We start from the raw sequence: 8,974 nt of genomic DNA, 5'->3' as shown, positions 1-8,974 counted from the left end.
CTTGGGGGCATCTCCCATTTTGACCTCGGGACTTCTAGGTTATACTCGGCACAGATGTTCCTGTACACTATGCCGGCCACTTGGTTATGGCGTTCCATGTATGCCTTGCCTGCTAGCATCTTGCACCCTGCTGTTATGTGCTGGATTGTTTCTGGGGCATCTTTACACAGCCTGCACCTGGGGTCTTGCCTGGTGTGATAGACCCCAGCCTCTATGGATCTTGTGCTCAGAGCTTGTTCTTGTGCTGCCATGATTAGTGCCTCTGTGCTGTCTTTCAGTCCAGCTTTGTCCAGCCACTGGTAGGATTTCTGGATATCAGCCACCTCCTCTATCTGCCGGTGGTACATACCGTGCAGGGGCCTGTCCTTCCATGATGGTTCCTCGTCTCCCTCCTCTTTCTTGGGTTTCTGCTGCCTGAGGTATTCACTGAGCACTCGGTCAGTTGGGGCCATCTTCCCAATGTATTCTTGGATGTTCGTTGTCTCATCCTGGACTGTGGTGCTGACACTCACCAGTCCCCGGCCCCCTTCCTTCCGCTTAGCGTACAGCCTCAGGGTGCTGGACTTATATATATATATATATATATCCATAGGTCCCTCATCCTATTCAGGCAGCAGAAACCCAAGAAAGAGGAGGGAGACGAGGAACCATCATGGAAGGACAGGCCCCTGCACGGTATGTACCACCGGCAGATAGAGGAGGTGGCTGATATCCAGAAATCCTACCAGTGGCTGGACAAAGCTGGACTGAAAGACAGCACAGAGGCACTAATCATGGCAGCACAAGAACAAGCTCTGAGTACAAGATCCATAGAGGCTGGGGTCTATCACACCAGGCAAGACCCCAGGTGCAGGCTGTGTAAAGATGCCCCAGAGACAATCCAGCACATAACAGCAGGGTGCAAGATGCTAGCAGGCAAGGCATACATGGAACGCCATAACCAAGTGGCCGGCATAGTGTACAGGAACATCTGTGCCGAGTATAACCTAGAAGTCCCAAGGTCAAAATGGGAGATGCCCCCAAGGGTGGTGGAGAATGACCGAGCTAAGATCCTGTGGGACTTCCAGATACAGACGGACAAAATGGTGGTGGCTAACCAACCGGACATAGTGGTGGTAGACAAACAGAAGAAGACGGCCGTAGTGATCGATGTAGCGGTTCCGAATGACAGCAATATCAGGAAGAAGGAACACGAGAAGCTGGAGAAATACCAAGGGCTCAGAGAAGAGCTCGAGAGGATGTGGAGGGTGAAGGTAACGGTGGTTCCCGTGGTAATCGGAGCACTAGGTGTGGTGACTCCCAAGCTAGGCGAGTGGCTCCAGCAGATCCCGGGAAAAACATCGGAGATCTCTGTCCAGAAGAGCGCAGTCCTGGGAACAGCTAAGATACTGCGCAGGACCCTCAAGCTCCCAGGCCTCTGGTAGAGGACCCGAGCTTGAAGGATAAACCGCCCGCAGGGGCGTGCTGGGTGTTATATAGTGGGGCAAAAAAGTATTTAGTCAGCCACCGATTGTGCAAGTTCCCCCACCTAAAATGATGACGGAGGTCAGTAATTTGCACCAGAGGTACACTTCAACTGTGAGAGACAGAATGTGAAAAAAAAAAATCCATGAATCCACATGGTAGGATTTGTAAAGAATTTATTCGTGAGTCAGGGTGGAAAATAAGTATTTGGTCAATAACAAAAATACAACTCAATACTTTGTAACATAACCTTTGTTGGCAATAACAGAGGTCAAACGTTTACTATAGGTCTTTACCAGGTTTGCACACACAGTAGCTGGTATTTTGGCCCATTCCTCCATGCAGATCTTCTCGAGAGCAGTGATGTTTTGGGGCTGTCGCCGAGCAACACGGACTTTCAACTCCCGCCACAGATTTTCTATGGGGTTGAGGTCTGGAGACTGGCTAGGCCACTCCAGGACTTTCAAATGCTTCTTACGGAGCCACTCCTTTGTTGCCCGGGCGGTGTGTTTTGGATCATTGTCATGTTGGAAGACCCAGCCTCGTTTCATCTTCAAAGTTCTCACTGATGGAAGGAGGTTTTGGCTCAAAATCTCACCATACATGGCCCCATTCATTCTGTCCTTAACACGGATCAGTCGTCCTGTCCCCTTGGCAGAAAAACAGCCCCATAGCATGATGTTTCCACCCCCATGCTTCACAGTAGGTATGGTGTTCTTGGGATGCAACTCAGTATTCTTCTTCCTCCAAACACGACGAGTTGAGTTTATACCAAAAGGTTCTACTTTGGTTTCATCTGACCACATGACATTCTCCCAATCCTCTGCTGTATCATCCATGTGCTCTCTGGCAAACTTCAGACGGGCCTGGACATGCACTGGCTTCAGCAGCGGAACACGTCTGGCACTGCGGGATTTGATTCCCTGCCGTTGTAGTGTGTTACTGATGGTGACCTTTGTTACTTTGGTCCCAGCTCTCTGCAGGTCATTCACCAGGTCCCCCCGTGTGGTTCTGGGATCTTTGCTCACCGTTCTCATGATCATTTTGACCCCACGGGATGAGATCTTGCGTGGAGCCCCAGATCGAGGGAGATTATCAGTGGTCTTGTATGTCTTCCATTTTCTGATGATTGCTCCCACAGTTGATTTTTTCACACCAAGCTGCTTGCCTATTGTAGAGTCACTCTTCCCAGTCTGGTACAGGTCTACAATACTTTTCCTGGTGTCCTTCGAAAGCTCTTTGGTCTTGGCCATGGCGGAGTTTGGAGTCTGACTGTTTGAGGCTGTGGACAGGTGTCTTTTATACAGATGATGAGTTCAAACAGGTGCCATTCATACAGGTAACGAGTGGGGGACAGAAAAGCTTCTTACAGAAGATGTTACAGGTCTGTGAGAGCCAGAGATTTTCCTTGTTCGAGGTGACCAGATACTTATTTTCCACCCTAATTTACGAATAAATTCTTTACAAATCCTACCATGTGGATTCATGGATTTTTTTTTCACATTCTGTCTCTCAGAGTTGAAGTGTACCTCTGGTGCAAATTACTGACCTCTGTCATCATTTTAAGTGGGGGAACTTGCACAATCGGTGGCTGACTAAATACTTTTTTACCCCACTGTATGCGTGCTCACTTATTTTCAGATCAATATCTCTAATCCACTACTCCATTATATAACTGCTCTATCGTCATGTTAACCTTGTTAAAGTACGTAAACACGAGACTTCAGTTATTTATGAAACAAGTGAGATAGTACTGACTTTTATCTGCCTAAATATTAAGCACCTTGTTTATTGTTCTGTTATTTCAAACTTGTCTCAGATACATTTTGTCCCTGCACTGTTCTTACCTCTTGTCATGCATCACCTTTCTGTCTCTTTAGCTGACAGAAAATGAAAGGTATCATGTTGATCATAACTGAACATACTCACTGTACTGTGAGACGGGAGTCCTTGAAGTCCTCTAAGAATACGCTGCACGCTGTTTCTTTTCTCTTTGTTTTCTGTGCTTTTGAAATAAACTGCTTTAATCCTTGAAACAAATACAGCCCAGTATTTGCTGCTTCTGTAGCTGCTGAATGAGTCCAGTAGTCAACAAATCCATCACATTTCTCTTCAATAGGAGGCTATGGGTTCTCTGACTTATAATAATAATAATAATGAATTGGATTTATATAGCGCTTTTCAAGGCACCCAGTTATCATAAATGGATGTAGACTGCCCACTTGTGCTAGGTTTTTAAGGATGTATTAGAAATACAGCATCCAAAACCCTAGGAGCACATCAAAAGGAGTCATACAAAGAAATCTTTTTTGTATAGATCGTATAATATTTCTAGGTGAACAATAAAGTTAATGCAAATTTTGAGTATCTGTGTGCTTTCAGTGAGGCAGAATTTAGATGCTATTCAGAGAGAATTTACTGGTGCATTCATCAGAGACTTGTTCAACTACACATAAGAACTAAATGAAAGTGTGAGAAGTGAAATTGGTGTTCTGAGGCCACAGGGCTTTTTCAGCATCAAATCACGACTCGGAGGGAGCAGTGAGTGGCACTTTAAAACACTTTGAGGAAACTGGATCAGTTTTATCCAAACCATGAGAAGATTTTCCTCTGCAGGCAGCTGCACCCCTCTGATGATTTAAAAGATGATTGAGGGCTGAGATAGCCAAACACCACCAAAATGATGGCTGCTGCTAAGTCCCCACTGTCAGCCACTGAAGGTGCCAGGTTCATCCCTCCCCCTCACCTACAATCGCTTGCTATTTATTTCATTTGTATTGAATTCATTTTTGAATTCGTTACTTTACCTAATTTTGCCCCAGAGAAAATGATTCATTGGACTACTTACATGAGCTTTATGTTACAGGATGTGTTACAATATAAACCTAATGAGGACACATACAAGGTTTATTTTAATGTGAACACAAAGTTGACAATACAAATAAAAAGTTTAAGAACAAAAATAACCCAAAGAAACTTCAAAGCGATTGTTGCTGAAACTCTGCTGCAGAAACATGTACAAGTAGACGGCTACAGTGCTACAAACCTGGTCATCACTGCCTTTGCTACTTGTTACAGTTCAGGCTCTGGCTGCTGGGCCCGGGTCAGCATACGTTCACTTTTAACATCACTCTCTGCATATGCTTGCAAGTTGTTAACAGTGTTGTGTTCACGCTTGTCCTTTTTGTGCATTTTAATAGTAGTAGTGTTCACGACACCTCCAAACTTTTAGCCCGGCTTCACCATTTTTCTTCTTCCTCTACATGAATAATTTTCTTAATATGACTAAGAAAATAAAATGTAATAGGATTCTTTGATTTTTGCAAAACCAAAAATTAAAGCTACATATGCTGAATATGCAACACTGAATTCAACACCTTTATACTTTTCATCGTTAGTTACACAAAACACTAAATTAGAAAATCTGGCTTGGGGGTATCTGTTGTTTAATCGTTTTGTTAATTAGCAATGGAAACAAATATTGGTTCTAGCCATGCTAATGCTGTGATGGAAGATCAAATAATACAACCTTGCCTGAGGTTTTTGATGTGTTAATTATTTCACACACACACACACACACACACACACACACACACACACACACACACACACACACACACACACACACACACACACACACACACAATGTTAAAGGAGGCACATAAAAACCACTCAGATCATAACAGTTCATGTATTAATGGCCACAAGACAGAAAACCCAATAGTGTTGATGTTGTACTGAACAAATTCTAAAAGTTATCACATGTATTTATGACCTCCTTATTACTTTATTTGAATCCTGAAATGAAAGTTAATAATTTGACAACTCTTCTATAATGTTATTACAGCTCTGTGCTTCGCAGCTTATTTGACATCATCAAACATCACAGGTAAAAAAAATGTAAAATAATCTTAATTCCATGTATCTGAAACAGTACAATGGACTACATCATTAACATTCATCCATAAACATTGTGTATAACAGTAAAACACTGTCAGAGATTTAAAAAAACAAAAACATTTTTACTCTTGATGCTTTAAATAAAATTTGCTAAAACAATAATTTTTCAGAACCATAGTTGTTTAGTGACCTGCAGTCACAGTGGAGCATGAATTCATAAGCTGAATCACCCAAAACGCAGTTTTCTTAATCCTTTCATTATGTTTTATTTCTGCTTATTGACCAGGAGGATATCGACCTCAGACAAGTGCAAACTTCTGGCTCACTGGGCCATTTTCTATTATTTCATCTCCACTTGAGGTCCTTAAGTCCTTTGTTAACCCTTACTATATTTTTCCACATTGATGTGATTCCTATTACTTTTTCTGTGTTATGTGATCTTGGCAAGTTTTTGCTGTCTCAGAGAATCAAAGCATAGCGTTTAAGCTCATGAGCGTGGTGACAAGATGGGGTTCTGTGCACTGGCCTCCACGCTGCAAGACCATAATGCTGTCTAGTGGATTATTATTAGAAAATACCAGTCTTGCTATAAACACACCCTGATCCAATAATAAAGCAGTGAGCTTCCACAAGGCCTCTAAAACAGACTGAGAGGGATTGGGAAATAAGCAGAGAGGAGCAGGGTTCATTAGCCATGAAATCTGTGTTAGATTAGTGCGAAACAAATATGTACATGACCTGTTAGAAAATCCCAGAGGGAGAAGGAGGAACAGAAGCCGACAGATTAGATGTTAAATCTGTGAAGAGCTAATCGGGGCTCAGAGGTAAAGCTTTTCACAGGGAGTTGCGTTTATGAAGGCGAACAGGTGTCTGCTTGTGTTTTGTTTTTGCCAGGACACCAACACTTGAGTACCATTTTGTGCTTTGGCCGGCGTAATGCTGTGCAGCCAAGCTAACACTCAGCGCGAGCTAAGGCTAGTTCTCATCAGGACCAAGTCAAGCATAGAGTTATAAAAATTCTGTTTGGGGCATGGCTAAGGCCGAGATGACCATAACATCCTGCAGCTCTTTTTCTGCTGTAATCTAATAATTTCATGGTTTATGACTTTCTTGGGACGACATTTGTGAATGTGCATGTAAGTGTGCGGGCTAGAGTGGATTCGAGGGAGGGAGTGAAACTACAGCGGTGTAAATTGAGTGGAAGATGAGGAACATTTGCGCTAGTCTCTAGCAGAGCATGAATATAATTATGACAACTATTTGTTGGATTAAAAAAAAGAAGCAATGATCAAAACTGAATATTTCCAGCTGTGCAAGGAATGCATAGAACTGGATCTATGAACTGAGCAGTGAGAAACCACCTGAGGGCATTTTGTTGTGTGGCGCCTGAATTCACAGTTTTTGTTGTTTTCAGTGTTTCTTTCCCTGCTTTATATATTTATTTCTGGAGTCTACTTGGACTTTTGGAAATATTTTTTGCAGTTCAGTTTTAAGCCTACTGTTTGTGATTGCTCCTCCACAACAGGTGGATGGGGCATCTATGATCACAGGCTTAAGACCTGACCATGTAAGCCAGGGGTGTCAAACTCAAATACACAGTGGGCCAAAATTCAAAACTGGAATAAAGTCGCGGGCTAACATTAATATTTATTGAGAAAAAAAAATCTTCCTCCAGATATAAGAATGAATCTTTTCTTATGGACTCAAACAAGGTTTGCTGAAAAACTGAATATGGAACAAGCAAAGCTTAATACTAAACAATATATATATTAGCTGTATAATACCAGTAGGCCAGCTCTAATAGTAATTTGGTATGGCTTCACGGGCCAAATGTAATTAGGCTGCGGGCCAAATTTGGCCCGCGGGCCAGAGTTTGACACCTATGATGTAAGCGATATCTGTTCCTAATGTCATTACTCGCTGATTGTATTGTTTGAAACTTTGGACCTACAACTTGATTTTGAACAAAGATTTTTAGCATAGCATGTTCTTTTTTTGTAAAAGAAACAAAAAACCCAAATGCATGTGGTGCATACCAGAGATCCTAATGTAGCAAATCCTCAGCAAACTGCAGCAAATGTACAACTGGCTGCTGTTTGAGTAGTAGCTTTTAAATTATACAGAACATACATAAAATAATTGGCAGACTGATCCGAAATGAGAATAAGAAGTGCAGCTGCAGTCTGGAGCCTGTTGAACAGCTTATCACTGTTTCTATGGGAAACCGAGGGAGAAATCTGTCAGAAGAAAATAAAAGGATTTCTCGAACAAAAGCAGCCTCTGTGGAGCAGAATTCAATCCACCTGCAATAAGAGTGTAATACGGAGGAAAAATGGGAACAACAAGGAAACGTAAGGTAAGGTAACCAGATTGATGTTCTTTAACGCTGCATCTTGGGCAAAGTTGGCAACTCGGTCAGTTTCTTCCACACTTGTCCTAATCCTTGACATAGGGAGTGATTTTAGGGAGAGCTCCACATTTTGATGTTTTTTATTTGGGTTCATGCGTTTCTCTCAGCGCATCTCTCCGAGCGGCCGACTGCCTGAAGCAAAACGCAGCCGTACTTGTGAGTGCAGAGCTGGTGAAGGTTAGATGTTGATTCATGGATCTGCTCAATATGATGCCTGCTCATCCAGAACTATGTGATATTGACTGTTTGTTCCTCCCACACTCTCTGTGAGTGACTGAGTGAATGTGATATGCCACTGTCTGCATTATGATGTGCTTTTTAACTGACTGTGCTGAACTCTTTTTAACCCTGTTTTTTTAGTATAAAAAGTAACAGTATGTAAGTTTACCTACATTACCCAGAAACCTTGTTGGAGGAAAACAATGGCCACAGGCAATGCAGGGAACCACAACAAAGACGTTTTACAGTGTTTATTAAGAAAACTGATTAATTCATAGCAGAGAGTAGTACTATTACCCAGAATCAGCTTCAGGTGTGCAGGACTGCAGGAGGGATGATGGCTCCACCCAGGGATGGAGACCAAGGAACTCAGGTGTCTGATGGAATTTTCCAGTCATACCTCCAGATCATGACAGAGACAGTTTTCCTGTATTTCATTCACATGGGAACAAATGATTTGCCCTCTATGAAATATAACGTTTTTTTAACAGAGCAGGTACATCTTCAGACACTTCCAGACAGGATTTTTGATTATGTTCATCTCTTGTCAAGAAGATACATGTAACCACAGGTGATCCCTATTTAGGAAAACAGGCCATTGCTGCACTGACATGTGACCTCATTAAAGACTGTCCTGATAACTTTATGGGCTTAATCACATGTTTTAGAATAAACACTAAACCGAACGGTCATTCTTAGAATCAGAAAGGAGCATTATCCAAATACACTCACTTGTTAATGATTTGCCAATCACAAGTCTTTTTTCTTTACCCTAAAACTATTTGACTATACAAACCCTATCTAACACATTCACAGTTAGATACATTAATTACTGTTAGTGGAGTTTTGGCCTGTGTGTCATTTACAGAGGACTACAGTCCTGAATTTAGATTTGTGGCTCTTGGTAGGCATTTGGCTCTCTATCAGCCATGTTCTTTAGCTGGTCCTTAAAATCTTCAGTGATTTGCACCTCCTTTATTC

General features: G+C 42.2%; 1 protein-coding gene across 1 annotated transcript in view; it reads left to right on the top strand.

Moving 5' to 3' along the window:
* Positions 1–961: 961 nt before the first annotated feature.
* LOC309715738 (uncharacterized protein) overlaps positions 962–8,974 on the top strand; it is a gene marked incomplete at its 3' end in the record, with an annotated part of 122,042 nt that continues 114,029 nt past the window's right edge. The window contains exon 1 of the mRNA XM_082549088.1: positions 962–1,000. The remainder of the gene's footprint in view (positions 1,001–8,974) is intronic.

Source organism: Aulonocara stuartgranti, assembly GCF_965226115.1.
Source record: "Aulonocara stuartgranti genome assembly, chromosome: 2".
NCBI lineage: Eukaryota > Metazoa > Chordata > Actinopteri > Cichliformes > Cichlidae > Aulonocara > Aulonocara stuartgranti.
This window is presented reverse-complemented; position numbering and strand designations above follow the sequence as displayed.